The sequence below is a fragment of the Trachypithecus francoisi genome, unplaced genomic scaffold (genome assembly GCF_009764315.1).
Source record: "Trachypithecus francoisi isolate TF-2019V2 unplaced genomic scaffold, Tfra_2.0 Lachesis_group21, whole genome shotgun sequence".
Lineage (NCBI taxonomy): Eukaryota > Metazoa > Chordata > Mammalia > Primates > Cercopithecidae > Trachypithecus > Trachypithecus francoisi.
In genome coordinates this window covers 30,605,520-30,626,951 of record NW_022681467.1, presented here as the reverse complement: position 1 = coordinate 30,626,951, position 21,432 = coordinate 30,605,520, and the positions used below count along the sequence as shown (strand labels likewise).

The window sequence follows — 21,432 nt, the reverse complement described above, 5'->3', positions numbered from 1 at the left end:
CCTCCCACACTCAAGCAGTCCTCTTGCCTCAGCCTTCCAAGTAGCTGGAACTCCAGGTATGCACCATCACATCTGGCTAATTAAAAATTTTTTGTGTGTGGAGACAGGGTTTTGCCATGTTGCCCAGGGTGGTCTCAAATTCCTGGCATCCAAATGATCCTCCGGATTTAGCCTCCCAAGGTGCTGGGATTACAGGTGTGAGCCCCCATGCTTGGCCTGTTTTTTAATATTGTCTATGCCTTCTCTTTTTCTTGATTAGTCTTGCCAGAGATTTCTTATTTTCTTTTTTTTGAAGAACAAACTTGGGACTGACGTGTTGCTATCAAGCGTATGTTTGTCTATTGTGCTAATTTCTGCTTTGATCTTAGTTCCTTTCTTCTACTTTCTTTGAGTCTGCTGGAATTGCTTATCACTGTGGCATAAGCTAGTGTGTAGGATATCTTCCATTTCCCCCTGTGGATGTACTTTTCACCGTTTTTCCTTTTTTTTTTTTTGAGACGGAGTCTCGCCCTGTCACCCAGGCTGGAGTGCGGTGGCGTGATCTCCACTCACTGCAAGCTCCGCCTCCCGGGTTCACGCCATTCTCTTGCCTCAGCCTCCCGAGTAGCTGGGACTACAGGCGCCCGCCACCGCACCCGGCTAATTTTTGTATTTTTAGTAGAGATGGGGTTTCACCGTGTTAGTCAGGATGGTCTCGATCTCCTGACCTCCTGATCCGCCTGTCTCGGCTTCCCAAAGTGCTGGGATTACAGGCGTGAGCCACCGCGCCCGGCCTCTTTTCACCCTTTTTCACCCTATTTTTTGCCCCAAGAAATTCATTATCCTCTGTTCTTGTGGTCTGGTATGAGCTACAGTAATGGGCTCATTCTTCCTGGCTTCCAGCTGGGTCCATCCAACGGGGTGCCCGGACAGGAGATTGGTGAAAGGGAGTGGAATGAGTTCAAGGGCGTTTATCCCTCTGGCTCCCTTCTTGCAGGGTTTGCTTCAGGCTGGCTACATCTCTCAGTCGAAAGGTATCATTTCTGACTGGGCATGGTGGCTCACACCTATAATCCCAACACTCTGGGAGGCAGAGATGGGAGGATTGCTTGAGCCCATGAGTTCAAGACCAGCCTGGGCAACATAGTGAGACCCCATCTCTCTGTATATATGTATAAAAAGAATATCCTTGGCCGGGCGCGGTGGCTCACACCTGTAATCCCAGCACTTTGGGAGGCTGAGGCGGGCGGATCACAAGGTCAGGAGATCGAGACCATCCTGGCTAACACAGTGAAACCCTGTCTCTGCTAAAAATACAAAAAATTAGCTGGGCGTGGTGGCAGGCGCCTGTAGTCCCAGTTACTCCGGAGGCTGAGACAGGAGAATGGCGTGAACCTGGGAGGTGGAGCTCGCAGTGAGCTGAGATTGTGCCACTGCACTCCAGCCTGGGCAACGAGCAAGACTCCATCTCAAAAAAAAAAAAAAAGAATATCCTTTTGATGAGTTCATGTCCTTTGTAGGGACATGGATGAAGCTGGAAACCATCACTCTGAGCAAATTATCGCAAGGACAGAAAACCAAACACTGTATGTTCTCACTCATAGGTGGGAATTGAACAATGAGAACACTTGGACACAGGGTGGGGAACATCACACACCAGGGCCTGTGGTGGGGTGAGGGTATGGGGGAGGGATAGCATTAGGATAAATACCTAATGCAAATGATGAGTTAATGGGTGCAGCAAACCAACATGGCACATGTATACATATGTAACAAACCTGCACGTTGTGCACATGTACCCTAGAACTTAAAGTATAATAATAAAAAAAAGTATCATTTTATCCCAAGGTGCCCATCTCTATACAACTTTTTATTTTCAAGCGGTGGTTAATTTTATGTGTCAAACTGGCTGGACCACTGGGTACTCCAATATTTGGTCAAACATTATTCTGAGTATTTCTGCAAGGGTATTTTTGGATGAGATGAACATTTTAATTGGTGAAGGTTGCCCTCTATAATGTGGGTGGGCCTCATTCAATTAGCTGGAGCCTGAAGAGAACGAAGACACGGCCTCTCCCTTACATGAGAGGGAATTCTCTCTTTTTTTTTTTTTTTTTGAGACGGAGTCTCGCGCTGTCACCCAGGCTGGAGTGCTGTGGCCGGATCTCAGCTCACTGCAAGCTCCGCCTCCCGGGTTCACGCCATTCTCCTGCCTCAGCCTCCCGAGTAGCTGGGACTACAGGCGCCGCCACCTCGCCCGGCTAGTTTTTTGTAGTTTTTAGTAGAGACGGGGTTTCACCGTGTTAGTCAGGATGGTCTCGATCTCCTGACCTCGTGATCCGCCCGTCTCGGCCTCCCAAAGTGCTAGGATTACAGGCTTGAGCCACCGCGCCCGGCCGAGAGGGAATTCTCTAGCAGCCCACTCTGGGACTTCATCTGTGCCACTGGCTCTCCTGGGTTCCAAACTTGCCAGCCCACACCGCATATTTGGACTTGCCAATCTCTGCAATTGTGTGAGCCAATTCCTTATAAACCTCTTTCTATACACACACATATTCCTTTTTTTTTTTTTTTTGAGACGGAGTTTCCCTGTTGTTACCCAACCTGGAATGCAGTGGCACAATCTCGGCTCACTGCAACCTCTGCTTCCCAGGTTCAAGTGATTCTCCTGCCTGAGCCTCCCAAGTAGCTGGGATTACAGGCGCCCGCCACCACACCTGGCTAATGTTTTGTATTTAGGAGAGACAAGAGTTCACCGTGTTAATCAGGCTGGTCTCAAACTCCTGACCTCAGGTGATCCACCCACCTTGGCCTCCCAAAGTGCTGGGATTACAGGCATGAGCCTCCTAGCCCACCTTACACAAACATATTCTATTAGTTCTGTTTTGTAACTCTGACTAATACAGTAACCATTCTCTTATTCCCTTCAGGCTAGGGATGGGGTTGGCTGTGTAGGATTACCGTATTTTCCCTTGTGGTTCTCTAACACTCTGCCCACACCGTGTAAGTGCTCTCTTTATTAAACCTTCCACTAATCTTTCTAATTTGAATGAGCCATCTGTTTCCTGTCAGGTTCCTAACTAATATACTTAGAGACCATTATGACTGGTACATATCCTTAAAGTCTAAAGTTAATCACATATGCTAATTACCTTAATTTAGCCATTCCATTCTACAATGTATATTTATTTCAAAACATGTACTTGATAAATATGTACTAATTTTATTTGTCAATATAATTTTTTTTTTTTTTTTTGAGATGAAGTCTCATTCGGTCGCCAGGCTGGAGTGCGATGGCGAGATCCTGGCTCACTGCAACCTCCAACTCCCCGGTTCAAGTTCTTCTCCTGCCTCAGCCTGCCAAGTAGCTAGGATTACAGGCATGAACCACCATGCCCAGCTAATTTTTGTATTTTTAGTAGAGCCGGGGTTTCACCATGTTGGCCAGGATGGTCTTGATCTCCTGACCTCGTGATCTGCCTGCCTCAGCCTCCCAAAGTGCTGGGATTACAGGCATGAGCCACCGCGCCCAGCCTTGTCAATATAAAAATTTTTTTAAGTTATTTATTTCTTTAAAAAGCCCAGGAGCAGTGGTTTAAGCCTGTAATCCCAGCACTTTGGGAGGCCAAGGTGGGTGGATAGTTTGAGTCCAGGAGTTCAAGACCTGGGTAACATGGTGAAACCCTGTCTCTACTGAAAATACAAAAATTAGCTGAGCATGGTAGCTCGCACCTGTAGTCTCAGCTTTTAAGATGTTATTGAGGATGTGGAGAATTTGGAATTTTTTTAAAAAATTTTTATTTATTTATTTATTAGTTTTTGAGACAGGTTTACTCTGTTGCCCAGGCTGAAGTGCAGTGCCGCAAGCAAAGCTCACTGAAGCCTCAACTTATGGGGCTCAAGCGATACTGCCACCTCAGCCTCCCAAGCAGCTGGGACCACAGGCGCATGCCACCATGCCTGGCTAATTTTTTATTTTTTGTAGAGACAGGGTTTTGCCACGTTGCCCAGGCTGGTCTCGAACTCCTGCACTCAAGTGATCTGCCCACCTCAGCCTCCCAAAGTGCTGGGATTACGGGCGTGAGCCACCGCACCCAGCCCTGGAATTTTCATCCATTGTTAGTGGGGATGTAAAATGGGGCAGCTGGTTTGGAAAACAGTTTGTTAGTTTATCAAAAATTAAACATTGTCCAGCCTGACCAACATGGTGAAACCCTGTCTCCACTAAAAATACAAAAAATTAGCCGGGCGTGGTGGCGCACACCTGTAATCGCAGCTACTTGGGAGGCTGAGGCAGGAGAATTGCTTGAACCTGGGGGTTAGAGGTTGGAGTGAGCCAAGGTCACACCACTGCACTTCAACCTATAAATAAATAAATAAAAATTAAAGATTAAGTTACCATGTGACCCAGCAATTCCACTCACCCAAGAGAAAACTAAAATGAATTATGTCTACACAAAAGTTTATCTGTCAGTGTGTAACAGCATTATTCATAATAGCTAAAAGTGGGAACAACCCTAGCGTTCATCAACTTACAAATGGTTAAAATGTGGAATGGTCATACAATGGCATATTACTCGATCACTAAATGGAATGAAGTACTGATAAATGCTGCAACGTGGATAAACCTTTAAAAATATATGCTAAGAGGAAGAAGCCAGACACAAAAGGCCACATACTGTGTGATTCCTTTTATATAAACTATCTAGCATAGATTAATGCATGGAGACAGAAAGTAAATTAGTGGTTGGCAGGGACCAGGGGCAGGAAAATGGGGAGTTACTCTTCATGGGTATAGGTTTTTTTGATGGGTGATTAACATGTTCTGGAATTAGAGAGTGATGATAGTTACACAGTATTGGGAATATACTAAAAACCACTGAATTGTACTTTAATGGTGTGAATTTTATGGTATATGAATTATATCTCAATGTTTTAAAAAGACCACAAAATAAAAAAGAAAACATATATACCCCATAAACCCATCTCCTACCCCTCCCCCCACCAACCCATGAAGCAGCAGTAGTTTGCAAGCCCAGTGTGGTATAAATCCAGCCTTGAAAAATAAAGTTATCAAAGAAAACATTCTGCATGCAGAAGTAAGCTATTCTGTTTATTGTATTTTTCACAAACTCCCTTGCAGAAGTTAATAGTTCAGTGCCTTAGAGTAGTGTTTTTGAGACTTTGCTCATGACTCTTCAGTGGGTCAAGAAATAAATTTAATGTGGCCCACTAACTTTTTAAATAATGAAATAGAATGGATTCAGAAATATTAAGAGTGACTTGTATGGATTCTTGACAAGAACTGAGGACAGGAGCACATTACTAATCGCACAAGGCTAATTGCATTACACTGTGTGTGGGAGAGACAGGAGGGGATGTGAAAAATGTACACATTGGCTAAAAGCAGTTTGTTTTATTTGGTGAATTGTCATCTCATTTGATTTTCTGGTACTTGACTGCCAATATGACCATCAAGTTATAATGACAGAATAGTACAGTATAGTATAGTATAGTATAATGTATGTATGTATTTGTTTATTTATTTTGAGATGGAGTTTTGCTCTTGTTGCCCAGGCTGGAGTGCAATGCTGCGATCTCAGCTTACTGCAACCTCCACCTCCCAGGTTCAAGCAATTCTCTGCCTCAGCCTCCCGAATAGTTGGGATTACAGGCACCCACCACCATGACTGGCTAATTTTTATATTTTTAGTAGAGATGGGGTTTCACCATCTTGGCCAGGCTGGTCTTAAACTCCTGACCTCATGATCCACCCGCCTTGGCCTCCCAAAGTGCTGGGATTACAGGCATGTGCCACCGCGCTGGGATTACAGGCATGTGCCACCGCGCCCAGCTGTGTATTATTTAATTTTATATCAAAATAGTTTGTAGTTAGTCGTGAAGAGTGGATTTTTTTTTTGGCAATATTGCCGTGACTTTCAACTGGATTTTGGTTAGGAAATTGCAGTGCAGTTTTTCAGAAAGTTTATAATCAGATAAAAAATTTTGGATGTGCAATTATTGTAGCATTTTAATTGAACTAGTTCAAATTGCTCTTAAGTTGACTGTTTTAATGCTACAAAGAACAAGAATAATAAGGTGAAAAACATGGGAAAAGTAAATGGAAATATTGGAGAAAATATCAACTGTAATCAACAGACTGACATAATTTGAATCTTGTTAAAAAGGGTAAATGCAAGATTTGCTTTATGTATTTGTTTATTTATTTTAATAGAGATAGGGGTTTCACTGTGTTGTCCAGGCTGGTCTCAAACCCCTGGCCTTGAGCAATCCTCCCATCTCAGCCTCCCAAAGTGCTGGGATTACAGGCATGAGTCACTATGCCTGGCCAGCTCATGCCTGTAATCCCAGCACTTTGGGAGGCCAAGGCGGGCGGATCACCTGAGGTCAGGAGTTTGAGACCAGTCTGCCCAATGTGGCAAAACCCCATCTCTACTAAAAATACAAAAATTAGCCGGATGTGGTGGCAGGTGCCTGTAATCACAGCTACTCCGGAGGCTGAGGCAGAAGAATCACTTGAACCCGGGAGGTGGAGGTTGCAGTGAGCTGAGATCACACTCTCTAGTCTGGGTGATAATTATGAAACTCTGTCTCAGAAAACATATATATATTACTTTATCAAATGTGTAAATCCAACAAAATGACATGTACACCAATGCATTATAATGATGTTCTTGCAAATGAGAAGTTAAAACCATCAAAACTTAAAAGATGCTTGGAAACATGACATGTTGAATTAGTCAGTCTCTCGAATATTTCCAAAGAAAGAAAAACATATATAATGTGATAGGCAAATTTTATGATTCATGTTGTGACTGTCAGTGAGAAAGCCTTATTATCGTTGTATTGGGTTGCATATTCTGTGCCAAAAAAAAAAAAAATCGCTCACATAGTTCCTGAAAAAAAAAATTTATTCTCTGGCATGTATTTGGTGTGTACAGTTTTTATGGTGTAGCAAGTGATAAAAATATACCTTGGCAATAGGAGAGTTTCTCCTTGAATCTATACTATTGCAGAATGGTGGAAACAATGCTTATTATGTTGTTCCAATCTCATATAGATTTTGTAATCCAACCACAGAAAGTCAAATCAAAAGTTGCACAACATTAGCTTATACCTTATACGAGTGGTAAGAACGTTTTAAGGAGGGTCTTCTTGTTTGGTTAATTTTCTCCCACAAAACTGGATTAAAAGCATTTAGAGAATTGGCAATTGTAACTTTGGTCAATACAAATTAGTCCAGATAAATGTAAAGGCATTGTATGAGAGTAGCAAATATGAATGAAAATATAATAAAATTATTATAAAATTGTTAGAAGAATCTGAAAGCAATGCTATTTGGAATACTCTTTTTATATGCTGTAAATCTTAGGAAAACACAGGGATCCTGTTAAAATTCATATATATGTTGGAGGAAAACAGTGATAATCAACTTCTTGAAAACAAATTTTCAGGGATTACAGCTGACCATATCATTTACTTTAGCATATTGAAATTGGCCAATCATATCAATGTTGGCCAATCTAACCAATATATTTTTTTACATCCTTAGAGAATTAAATTAGAAGTTGTTCCAACATGCTGAGCCTGTCCAAGCATTCCAAACGACATTACTTCTATGGCAAGCAAGATTTCAAAATAGTATGTGCCACTGGGTCAGTGATTGTCAAAAGTGGTCCCTGGTGCAGAGGCAACAGCATTACCAGGGATCTTGTTATAAGTAAAAGTCTTGGGCCCCATCCCTGACCACAGATGGGCCAGCAATCTAGTTTAACAAAGCCAACCCCTCCAGGTGATTCTAATGCAAGCTCAAGACTGAGAACAAGGTTACCAGATGTTCCCAACATTGCTGCAACAAAATGATGCAACTTTATTAATGAAAGCAGTTTGTATTAATCCATTCTCATGCTGCCAGTAAAGACATACTTAAAACTGAGTAATTTATAAAGGAAAGAGGTTTAATTGACTCACAGTTCCACATAGCTGGGGAAGCCTCAGGAAACTTACAATCATGGTGGAAGGGGAAGCAAACAAGGTCTTCTTCACCTGGCGCCAGCAAGAAGTGAAGAGCGAATGACAGGGAAAGCCCCTTCTAAAACCATCAGATCTGGTGAGAACTCACTCATGATCAGAACAGCATGGAGGTAACTGCCCCCGTGATTCAATAACCTCCCACCAGGTCTCTCCCGTGACATGTAGAGATTATGGGAACTACAATTCAAAATGAGATTCAGGTGGGGACACAGGCAAACCATATCACAGTTTGAACTGAATGAAATGAAATTAGAGAGATTTTTGCACCTTATCTGCTATGTTGGTGTCAATGTTATGTTACTTTCATGTCGGTTGGTGACCTTTTTTTCTGGTCTTTGGAAGAAATTATGTGATGTTGGCATTATTTCTTCCTTAAAAGTGTGGTAGATTTCAAAGGCATTAGGGACTGGGGTTTTCTTTGTGGGAAGCTTTTAAATTAGAGACGAAATGTCTTTAATAGTCATAAGATGATTCCAATTTTCTGTTATGTTTTGTGTCCATTTAGGTAAGCCTGTTTTTTCTAGAAATTTGTCTGTTCTACATACATTTTCAAATATATAGGCATAAAGTTATTCATCATGTCTTCTTATGATCTTTTAGTGCTGAAGAATCCGAAATGATATTCCATTTTCAAATTTCTGACATTAATTTCTGGTTGGAATCTCTTCTTTTTATTTATGGAGTCTGTTCTAATTTGATCGACTGTTTTCTAGGATTACAGCACAACACTCAATCTGGGATTTCTTTTTCTTTCTATCTGCAGCTGCGGATCACAAGTTCAGGAGATCAAGACCATCCTGGCCAACATGGTAAAACGCTGTGTCTACTAAAAATACAAAAATTAGTTGGGTGTGGTGGCGCACGCCTGTAGTCCTAGCTACTCAGGAGGCTGAGGCAGGAGAATTGCTTGAACCAAGGAGTCGGAGGTTGCAGTGAGCCGAGATCATGCCACTGCACTACAGCTTGGCAACAGAGTGAGACTCTGTCTCAGAAAAAAAAAAAAAAAAATGGTATTAATTATCCACTTACTCATCAAGCTGTGCTCAGAGGGCTTTGAGTTGTATATAAGACAATGCAAATTTGTCACCTGTGAGGCGCTTCCAAAGAATGTAGTACAGATTCAGAGGTAGTGGGTTTTAGATTTTGTTTTTCTTTTTGAAACCTATTTTTGGGTCAGACGCAGTGGTTCATGCCTGCAATCCCAATGTTTTGAAAGGCAGAGGTGAGAGGATTGCTGGAGGCCAGGAGTTTGAGACAAGCGTGGGTAACATAGTGAGAACCTGTCTCTACAATAATATATTTTTAAAAATGCTTGTGTGGGTTGGAGCCCTGATGGTAATTGCTTATGTGTCTGCCTTCCTCCACTACACTTGGGCCCTATAAGGCACAAGCTGTATTTGTCTTATTCGCAGATGTATCCCCAACGCCTGGGACAGAGCTTGTACATAAGAAGTTTTCAAGAAATACCTGGTGAATGAATGTAATTCAGTGACTACATGCCTTTATTTAAAATAGTATGTATTCTAGTGTGCTGTGATACTTTGTTAGTTTATGAAATTTCTATTTTATGCATATTTGTTAAGATGACATGTATCAAACACCTGGTACAGTGCCCGAAACATACATGGTAGATCTTTTCTTTCTTTTTGAGACAGGGTCTCGCTCTGTTGCCCAGGCTGGACTGTGCAATCTCTGCTCACTGCAGCCTTGGCCTGCAGGGCTCAAGCAATTCTCCCACCTCAGCCTCCCAAGTAGCTGGGACCACAGGCATGCACCACCATGCCAGGCTAATTAAAATATATATATATATATATATATATATATATTTGTAGAGATGAAGTTGCACTATGTTGCCCAGGCTTGTGTCCAACTCCTGGGCTCATGTGACCCTCCTGCCTCAGCCTCCCAAAGTACTGGGATGTCAGGTGTGAGCCACCACATGGGGCCTAGGTCTTTTTCAAATGTTAATTTTCTTATTTTCTTCCCTTTGCGTTTCTTTGCATCTAGCACAATCTCTGATACATAGTAGGTATTTAGCGATTTAGAGGTCACTGTAAACAATCCAAGAACCACTGGCAAAATATATGTGTATGTCTGCCTGTGTGTGTGTGCGCCCGTGTGTGTCTGTGTCTGCACGTGCACGTGTGTGTCTGCCTGTGTGTGTGTGCGCGCACGTGTGTGTCTGCCTGTGTGTGTGCATGCACGTGTGACTGCCTGTGTGTCCATGCACACACGTATGTGTCTGCCTATGTGTGTGTGCATGAATGTGTGACTACCTGTGTGTGTGCGCACACGTGTGTGTCTGCCTGTGTCTGCCTGTGTGTGTCCGCGCATGTGTGTCTGCCTGTGTGTCTGTGCATGCACGTGTGTGTCTGCCTGTGTGTGCACACGTGTGTGTCTGCCTGTGTGTGTGCGCACACGTGTGTGTGCCTGTGTGTGTGTCCGCGCACGTGTGTGTCTGCCTGTGTGTGTGCGCACACGTGTGTGTCTGCCTGTGTGTGTGCCTGTGTGTGTGTGTGCACGCATGTGTGTGTCTGCCTGTGTGTGTGCACGCACGTGTGTGTCTGCCTGTGTGTCGGATGCATGCATCATTTGGGGAAAGAGGTTTCAAGTTTACGTCATAAAAGAATCTTCAGTGTTGCTGAAGAATGGCTGTTGTAGATTAAGGAGTGACTAGCTTTGGGAATGAGTTAAGAATCTACATCTGTGGAGACTGCAACAAAAATTTAGAGACACTGTATTTTCTGAACTCAGATCCGATCATAGAGTTGGACAAGTTTAAGTCCCACAGGGACCATTTTAAATCAAGATTGTCCCAAGGACGACACAAGAATTAATTTGAAAGGACTATCAATGGTCAAATTTGGGACAATTTGAGCATCAAAAAAGAATGAGAAATACACACACACATTTTTTTTTTCTTTTTTTTTGAGGCAGAGTTTTGCTCTTGTCCATCCTTCCGGGTGTGCAGTAGGACCCTCTCTGGAATGGGGGTCAAACCAGGTAGGTCGGATAATTTCTTTATGGCCAGTTTATGCACAGAAAGGTGTGTGTGGTTTAGGGGGAGGGAGTTGGAGTAATCTTTTGTAGGTTTGGTTTCACCGCTGGCAAGGGGAAGGAGGAAGGTTTCTGGTCTTTTCTTTTTCTTTTTCTTTTTTTTTTTTTGAGACGGAGTTTTGCTCTTGTGCCCAGGCTGGAGTGCAGTGTCACAATCTCGGCTCACTGCAACCCCCGCCTCCCACATTCAAGTGATTCTCCTGCCTCAGCCTCCCAAGTACCTGAGATTACAGGCATGCGCCACCACACCTGGCTAATTTTTGTATTTTTAGTAGAGACAGGGTATCACCATGTTGGCCATGCTGGTCTCCAACTCCTGACCTCAGGCCATCCGCCTGCCTCGACCTCCCAAAGAGCTGGGATTACAGGATTGAGCCACTGCACCCTGCCAGTTTCTGGTTTCTAAGCCCTGCCTTGGGGAAGAGGGATTCTAGTTTCCATGACTAGCCTCAGGGGAGAATAAGAGGCCAGAGACAGAAGGGTAGGAGAAGGTCAGAGAGAGCTGCTTCTGAAGCCTTTATCTTAGGGTATCATTTTCTTTTTTCTTTTTTCAGAGACAGGGTCTCACACTGTCACCCAGGCTGGAGTGCAGTGGTGGGATCATAGCTCACTACAGACCCCAACTCCTGGGCTCAAGCAGTCCTCCCACCTCAGCCTCCCAAGTAGCTAGAACTACAGGTGTGCGCCACCAAGCCCAGCTCATTTTTAAATTTTTGTAGAGACTCCTGGTTTCAAGTGATTCTCGCACCTCAGCTTTCCAAAGGGCTGGAATTACAGGTGTGAGGCACTGCACCCAGCCCTGGGCTATCATTTCCTGAGACCATAGACTTCCCAGTAGTAAAAAATGAATGAACCACTGACATACAGATCAATGTGGATGAATCTCTTTTTTTTTTTTTTTTTTTTTTTTTTTTGAGACGGAGTGTCGCTCTGTCGCCCAGGCTGGAGTGCAGTGGCGCGATCTCGGCTCACTGCAAGCTCCGCCTCCCAGGTTCACGCCATTCTCCTGCCTCAGCCTCCCGAGTAGCTGGGACTACAGGCGCCCGCCACCGCGCCCGGCTAATTTTTTGTATTTTTAGTAGAGACGGGGTTTCACCGTGATCTCGATCTCCTGACCTTGTGATCCGCCCGCCTCAGCCTCCCAAAGTGCTGGGATTACAGGCGTGAGCCACCGCGCCCGGCAATGTGGATGAATCTCGAAAACATCATCCTTGGTGAAAGAAGTTAAACACAAAAGACTATATATTAGATGGTTCCATTTATATGAAGTTATGGAACAGTCAGAATTAATCTATGATGATAAAAATTAGAACAGTGGAAAAGTACATTTTTCTCCTTTGGAGTTAATAGGTAACAAGTGCATGAGAACTTTCTGGAGTAATGGAAATTTCTATATCCATTGGGGGTATTGGTTAAATTAAGGTGTTGGTTACACAAGTATATACATATGTCAAAATTCATCAGATTAGATATTAATATCTATGCGTTTCATTTTATGTAAATGATACCCTAATAAAACCAACAGAAAATAGAATAACCATAGTAATGGATTATAACACATACAAAAAAGTTATTAGTCCATAGTGATACCCCAGAAAAAGGGTGGGAGCTCCTTTTGGGGGGGAATATTACCTAATAAAAGGGGAAGCAGTGGTAGAATTAGAAAGTTACCATTTTGCAACCACCAGCATAATCATCCAGGGAGGGTTCATCAAGGGATGATTAAAAACTACTGGGTGAGGGCTAGGCGCAGTGGCTCACGCCTGTAATCCCAGTACTTTCAGAAGCCGAGGCAGGTGGATCACCTGAGGTTGGGAGTTCCAGACTAACCTGGCCAATATGGTGAAACCCCGTCTCTACTAAAGAAAAAAAAAAATTACCATGTGAAGTGGCTCGTGCCTGTGGTCCCAGCTACTCAGGAGGGAGGCTGAGGCAAGAGAAGAAGAAGAAGAGAAAGTTGCCTTGAGCCGAAATTGTGCCACTGCACTCCAGCCTGGGTGACAGAGCGAGACTTCATCTCAAAACAAACAAACACAAACACTACTGGGTGAAAGGTGGGTGGAGAACAAGACAGGCTCGTAGTCTTGAAGGCCGCAGATTACTTATTAACCCCAAAATGTACTTTTCCAATGAAGACATATTACCCAACAGATCAAACTTAGCATCATCAATAATGGGACAAATTTACAATATTTCTTTCTGATATGAAGCAATGGGAAAGCACACCATCACCTGTTTAATATTCTAGCCATAAAAACTTAATCCTAACCAAATCATGAGAAAACAATAAAGCAGATCCAGATGGCAGGATATTCAGTACAACGGTCAATATCCTGAAGGGACAAAAGAGATGAGAGACTCTTCTAGACTAAAAGATAGTAACAAGACATAGCTTTCAAATGCATCCATGATCCTTTATCGAACTCTGGACTGGGGGGAAGAGACTGTAAGGGACATTTGGGGGATAATTACAGGTATTTGAATATGGATTATAAGATAAATAATGCCCAGGCGCAGTGCTTACGCCCATAATCCCAGCAGTTTGAGAGGCCAAGGTGGGCAGATCACTTGACATCAGGAGTTCGAGACCAGCCTGGCCAACATGGTGAAACCCAATCTCTACTAAAAATACAAAAATCAGCTGGGTGTGGTGGTGGGTGCCTGTAAACCCAGCTATTCGGGAGGCTGAGGCAAGAGAATCGCTTGAACCTGGGAGGCAGAGGTTGCAGAAAGCTGAGATCACACCACTGTATTCCAGCCTGGGCTACAAAGCAAGACTCCATCTCAAAAAAGAAGAAAAGGCTGGGTGTGGTGGCTCATGCCTGTAATCTCAGCACTTTGGGAGGCCGAAGCGGGCGGATCACCTGAGGTCGGGAGTTCAAGACCAACCTGACCAACATGGAGAAACCCCGTCTCTACTGAAAATACAGATTAGCCAGGTGTGGTGGCGCATGCCTGTAATCCCAGCTACTTGGGAGGCTGAGGCAGGGGAATAGCTTGAACCCGGGAGGCAGAGGTTGCAGTGAGCCAAGGTTGTGGTGAGCCGAGATCGCGCCATTGCACTCCATCCTGGGCAACAAGAGTGAAACCCTGTCTCAAAAGAACAAATAAATAAAAAGATAAATTATATCAATATTAAATTTTTTAGGTGTGATAGTATCATAGTTTTTAGGGGCATGTCGTTGATCTTAGGGGATACATTCTAAAATGTGCAGTGAAGTGTCATAATATATATAATTTCAAATGCTTAAGCAAAAAATGGCTCAGCAGGATGGGTGCAGTGGCTTACATCAAAACAAACAAAAACCCTCTCTACATATAAATGAAGTATAAATAGAGACAGAGATACATATATGGAAAGAGCTATATATACATATATATACACACACAGAGAAAGATAAAATATAGTTTTAGTAGTTGGCAAGTCTAAGCAAAGGGTATATGAGTGTTCATGGTGTATCTTTCAACTTTTCTGTAGATTTGAGAAACTTCTCCAGAAAGCTGTGAAAAGAATAAGATAGTGCAAAGAAAGTGCTTGGCCAGTGGTAAGTGCTCAACAAAGGGTAGATCTTACCCAGAAGTATAAGCCCCACGAGAGCAGGGAATTTTGTTTCTTTTATTTAGCACAATATCCACAGCACCTATAGCAGTGCCTGGCACATAAGGTAGTACTTAACAAACATTTGAAAGACAAATCATTGAGAGGTTGTACATTAGAAATGTAATGTAAAAAAAAATTACTGTAAAAATGACACCACAGGATGATGCATGGTTGCATGGGACAGGCGTTACCGTGGCGTGATATAACTGTGCCAGTTGCTTTGATTAAAATGACTTCTTGGCAGGGTGCCATGACTCATGCCTGTAATCCCAGCACTTTGGGAGGCTGAAGCAGGAGGATTGCTTGAGCCCAGGAGCTTGGCAGCTGCAGTGAGCTATAATCACACCACTGTACTCCAGGCCGGGCCACAGAGCAAGACTTAAAAAAAAAAAAAAAAAAAGTCCCAGAAAATCTGTCTGCCCAACTGAGATGAGTTTGGCTATTTATTTACAAGAGTGAATGTTCTCTGAATAGCATCATCATGTTTGGTTAAGTCATTTGGATTACGGTGCAAAAAAATTAGCCAGTTTGGGAGCTTCATTTTTTTTCTAGTGCTGATGAAAATTGACATCAACTGGCCTCTGGTGGGAGGCGTACTGCGTCCTCTGGTGGTGAGAGACACTCAGCTTTTTTTTTTTGAGACAGAGTCTTGCTCTGTCCCCCAGGCTGAGAGTGCAGTGGCGCGATCTCGGCTTACTGCAAGCTCCGCCTCCCGGGTTCACGCCATTATCCTGCCTCAGCCTCCTGAGTAGCTGGGACTACAGGCGCCCGCCACCGCGCCCGGCTAATTTTTTGTATTTTTAGTAGAGACGGGGTTTCACCGTGGTCTCGATCTCCTGACCTTGTGATCTGCCCGCCTCGGCCTCCCAAAGTGCTGGGATTACGGACGTGAGCCACCACGCCCGGCCTTTTTTTTTTTTTTTTAAGATAGAGCCTTACTCTGTCGCCCAGGCTGGAGTGCAGTGGTGCAATCTCAGCTCACTGCAAGCTCTGCCTCCTGGGTTCAAGCGATTCTCCTGCCTCAGCTTCCCGAGTAGCTGGGATTACAGGCACGTGCCACCATGCCTGGCCAAGTTTTGTATCTTTAGTAGAGACGGGGGTTTTGCCATTTTGGCCAGGCTGGTCTTGAACTGCTGACCTCAGGTGATCCACCTGCCTCGGCCTCCTAAAGTGCTGGGATTATAGGTGAGAGCCACTGCGTCCGGCCAACTTATAGGTTTTTAATGGCAGGAGGGCAGAGGCTACAGGTGAAGTCATAAATCAATACATGGGGGCTGTATATTGGTTCCACCTAAAAAGACAGGATGTCTCCAACTGGGGCCCACAAGTGGATTCAAAGATTTTCTGACTTGTGATTGGTTAAGGCGGTAAAGCTTTGTCTAAAAATTTGGGATCCACAGAGGAGAATGTTAGCTCTAACTTATGGTCGTGCCCTCCTCCAGCCCCCTTAGGAAGAAATTTAGAACCAAAAAGAGAAGTCAAAGTTTAGTCCTCAGCTCTTCCTTATCTGAGGTTTGCTTATCAGCAGATCCATTTGGTGAGGGTTCGAATTTCTGAGAAACAACACTCAGGGACAAATTTTTAGATATTATTTTCAGTTTCTATAGGGAACAAAATATCTCCTGACTGTAACTTCTTTGGCTCTTTTTTTTTTTTTTTTTTGAGATGGAGTCTCATCCTGTCATCAGACTGGAGTGCGGTGGCGTGATCTTGGCTCACTGTGACCTCTGTCTCCCAGGTTTGAGTGATTCTCCTGCCTCAGCCTCCCAAGTAGCTGGGACTACAGGCGTGTGCTGCCACGCCCAGCTAAGTTTTGCATTTTTGGTACAGACAGGGTTTCACCATGTTGGCCAGGCTGGTCTCAAACTCCTGACCTCGCGATCCAACCACGTCGGCCTCCCAAAGTGCTGGGATTACAGGTGTGAGACAGAGCACCTGGGCTTTGGCTATTGTTTTAAGCTACTATTACCTTCTTGCCTATCAAGTTGCTCTTTTACTTCTCAAGGCTAGCTAGTTGCCTGGAAATTCCCTTGAAGGAACTCAAGATTTTTCTTTATTTCCATGTTTGTGGGACCTGCAGGCCCCTAAGAGGAGTCCCTACTCTGTCTCAATGTTAATGACATAAAAATCACCTGAAATCTGTCTATGTTGTGAAAACCATAGTTAACATTTTTGGTGACATTTCTTTCAGGTTGTGCATATGAACATACAGAGTAGGAATATCTAATTATGCTTTTTTTCCTTTTTTTTTTTTTTTGAGACGGAGTCTTGCTCTGTTGCCCAGGCTGGAGTGCGATGACACAATCTCTGCTCACTGCAACCTCTGCCTCCCATGTTCAAGTGATTCTCCTGTCTCAGTCTCCTGAGTAGCTGGGACTACAGGCACAAGCCACCACACCCAGCTAATTTTTGTATTTTTTAGTAGGGATGGGGTTTCGCCATGTTGGCCAGACTGGTTTTGAACTCCTGACTTCAAGTGAACCACCCACCTTTGTCTCCCAAAGTGCTGGGATTACAGGCATAAGTCAGTGTGCCCAGCCATAATTATACATTTATGGGACCAGAAATCTACTTATTCCTTTATAATTTGCTTTATTTTGTACACCCATCTCTAGGATTTTTTCAGCTTGCAACACTGAAGCTCTGTATCTATTGAACAACTTCCCATTTTCCACTCCTCGCAGCCCCTGTAATCACCCTTCTACTTTCTATGAGTTTGACTACTTTAGATAACTCATATAAGTAGAATCGTGTAGTATTTATTTTTCTGTGATTGGCTTATTTCACTTAGCACAGTATCGTCAAGGATCATCTGTGCTGTAAGATGTGATGAGATTTCCTGCCTTTTCAAGGCTGAATAATATTCCATTGTATATATATATCACATTTTGTTTATTCATTCATCTATTGATGGATACTTGTGTTGTTTCTACCACTTGACTATTGTTAACAATCATGCTATGAATGTGGGTTTTCAGATATCTCTTTGAGATCCTGTTTTCAATTCTTTCAGATATATTCCCAGACATGGGATTGCTGAATCATATGCTAATTCGAGTTTTAATTTTTTGAGGAACCTCCACACTGTTTTCTATGGAAACATTTTACATTCCCACCAACAGTGCCTAAAGCTTCCAATTTCTCCACATCATTGCCAACACATGTTATTTTCTGGGTTTTTTTTTTTTTTTTGGTTTGTTTTGTTTTGTTTTGTTTTGATAGTGGACATCCCAATGAACATAAGGTGATAACTCATTGTAGTTTTTGTTTGCATTTCTCTAATGATTAGTGAAGTTGAGTACCTTTTCATATGTTACTTGCACATTTGTGTGTATTCTTTGGGGATAAGTCTATTCATATAAGTCTTTTGCCCAACCTAAAAATCTGGTTATTTGTTTTTGTTGTTGTTGTTAAGGTGTAGGAATTCTTTACATATTCTGGATATTATCTGCTTATCAGATACATGATTTACAAATATTTTCTCACATTCCATCGGCTTCTTTTCACCTGTTGATTGTGTCCTTTGATGAACAAAAGTTTTTAAGTTTAATATAGTCCCATTTGTCTATTTTTGTTTTTGTTGCTTGCGTTTTTGGCGTCATATCCAAGAAATCATTGCCAAATCCAACATCATGAAGATTTTCCTCTATGTTTTCATGTAGACATTTTACAGTTTTACATCATATATTTCGGTCTTTAATTCATTGTAGTTCTGCATATAGTATAAGGATCCATCTTCATTCTTTTGCATTTCCATATCATTTGCTGAAGAGACTGTCCTTTCCCCATTGTGTGGTTTTGGAATCTTTGTTGACAATCATTTGACCATATGAGTGAGGACTTATTTCTGGGTTCTCTATTCTATTCTATTGGCCCGTATGTCTGTCTTTGTACTAGTACCACACTGTTTTGATTACTATAACACTGTAATATGTTTTGTAATTAGGAAATATGAGGCCTCTGACTTTGTTTGGGGTCCTTTGAGAGTCCACATGAATTTTTTTTTTTTTTTTTTTGGCAGAGTCTCGCTCTGTCACCCAGGCTGGAGTGCAGTGGCACGATCTCAGCTCACTGCAACCTCCAACTCTTGGGTTCACGCCATTCTCCTGCCTCAGCCTCCCGAGTAGCTGGGACTACAGGCGCCCGCCACCACACCCGGCTAATTTTTTTGTATTTTTAGTAGAGATGGGGTTTCACCGTGTTAGCCAGGATGGTCTCGATCTCCTGACCTCGTGATCCACCCACCTTGGCCTCCCAAAGTGCTGGGATTACAGGCTTGAGCCACCGTGCCCAGCATGAGAGTCCACATGAATTTTAAGATTTTTTTTCTCTATTTCTGCAAAAAGTGCCATTGGGATTTTAATAGAGATTGCTTTGAGTCTGTATATTGCTTTAATTGATGGACACTTTAACAATATTAAGTCTTTTAATCCATGAGCACAGAATGTCTTTCCATTTACTTGTGCCTTTAATTTCTTTCAGTAATATTTTATATTTTCAATGTATAAGTCTTTTGCCTCCTTGGTTAAGTTTATTCCTAAGGATTTTATTCCTTTTGATGCTGTTGTAAATGGATTATTCTCTTAATTTCCTTTTAAGATTGTTCATTGCCAGTGTATAGACACACAACTGATTTTTTTTTTTTTTTTTTTTTTTTTTTTTTTTTTACGAGACAGACTCATCCTCCCAAGTAGCTAGGACTACAGGCACCTGGTGCAGCTGATTTTTGTGTGTTGATTTTGTAACCTAAAACTTTACTTAATCTGAGTTCTAGCAGTGTGTGTGTGTGTAATTTTTAGGATTTTCTACATATGAGATCATGTCATCTGCAAACAGAGATGTTGCAGAGATATTCTTCCTTTCTAATTTGGATGCTTTTTAATTCTTTTTTTGACTAATTGTTCTGGCTAGAACTTCTAGTGTGTCTAAAGGAATAATTATTAAGTTAAAAAGTTTGGATTTCTTTATGACAATTCATATTGCTAAAAAAATACTTTCCAGAAAGATATATATTAATTTATGTTCTCACCATCAGCATTCTACTATTGGTAACATTGGGGATAGGCATTTTTTATACATTTACTAGCTATTTTTCTCCCTTTGAACTGCTTGTTCCTATTTATTTTTCTAGTATATTCTTTGACTTATCTTTGTAATTTTGTAGGAGTTCATGAATCTGTTAACTAATCTGTTGATCCCATCAACAAATACTATGTACTATGTGCCAGGTACTATTGTGGGTGCTAGGGATGGATGCAGCAAAGAACAAAACAGATCAAAATTATACTCTAGTCAGGGGGAGGGCGTGACAACTGTAGGTCAGGTGGAGGTAAGTGGTTTTTTTAAAGCAGGTAGCTGAGCTTCAAGTCAATGACATGTAAAAATAAAATAAAAAATAGAAAGCAGGTAATAAGACGAAGAGCATAAAAGATCTACTAGGCTGGGTGTGGTGGTTCATGCCTGTAATCCCAGCCGAGGCAGATGGATCACAAGGTCAGAAGATTGAGAGCAGCCTGGCCAACATGGTGAAACCCAGTCTCTACTAAAAATACAAAAATTAACTGGGCATGGTGGCAGGTGCCTGTAGTCCCAGCTACTCAGGAGGCTGAAGCAGGAGAATCGCTTGAACCCAGGAGGCGGAGGTTGCAGTGAGCCGAGATCGCACCACTGCATTCCAGCCTGGGCGACAGAGAGAGACTCTATCTCAAAAAATAAATAAATAAATAAAAAAGAGAGAGATCTACTATACCACTACAGTAGGTGGTCAGGGAAGAATTGTCTCTGGGCAGAGATCTGGTGATGAGAAAGCAAGCCATTCAGAGATTTGCCTGGGGATAAAAACTCCAGGAAAAGGAGACAGTCATTCTTTATAAATTCTGGATATTGACTCTTTTACAGAATATAACTTGCTTGTTTCCCCCAGAATTGGGAAATTTCACATAAAAACTCTGTGATTTTTGGCTTTTCTGTAAAGACCAGAAGATCTGGCAGCAATCTGCTGGAGGTGAGTAAAGACCAATCCTTTTATTTCTATTATTTTATTTCAATAGGTTTTTGGGGAACAGGTGGTGTTTGTTACATGAATAAGTTCTTCGGTGGTGATTTCTGAGATTTTGGTGCACCCATCACCTAAGCAGTGTACACTGTACCCAGTCTATAGTCTTTTATCCCTCACCCCCATCCCACCCTTTCCTCCGAGTCCCCAGAGTCCATCATATCATTCTTATGTCTTTGCATCCTTATAGCTTAGCTCCCACTTATGAATGAGAACATACCATGTTTGGTTTTTCATTCCTGAGTTACTTCACTTAGAATAATGGTCTCCAGCTTGGGTGCGGTGGCTCACACCTGTAATCTCAGCACTTTGGGAGGCTAAGGTGGGCAGATCACTTGAGGTCAGGAGTTTGAGACCAGCCTGGCCAACATGGTGAAACTCCATCTCTAATAAAATACAAAAATTAACTGGGTGTGGTGGCAAGTGTCTGTAGTCTCAGCTACTTGCGAGGCTGAGGCAGGAGAATTGCTTGAACTTGGGAGGTAGAGGTTGCAGTGAGCCAAGATCATGCCACTGCACTCCAGCCTGGGTAACAGAGCAAAGTTCCATCTCAAAATAATAATAATAATAATGGTCTCCAGGTTGCCACAAATGCCATTATTTTGTTCCTTTTTATGGCTGAGTAGTATTCCATGGTATACACATACCACAATTTCTTTATCCACTCATTGATTGATGGGCATTT

The 21,432-nt window shown here is 42.5% G+C and overlaps 1 long non-coding RNA gene across 1 annotated transcript; it reads left to right on the top strand.

Annotated features, from left to right (window-relative positions):
• Positions 1-14: 14 nt before the first annotated feature.
• Positions 15-20,690, top strand: LOC117068688. The gene is made up of 6 exons (XR_004431206.1): positions 15-56; positions 2,910-2,982; positions 8,798-8,843; positions 10,972-11,037; positions 14,570-14,636; positions 20,591-20,690. It is a non-coding gene; the product is annotated as an uncharacterized LOC117068688 (long non-coding RNA).
• The last annotated feature ends 742 nt before the right edge of the window (positions 20,691-21,432 follow it).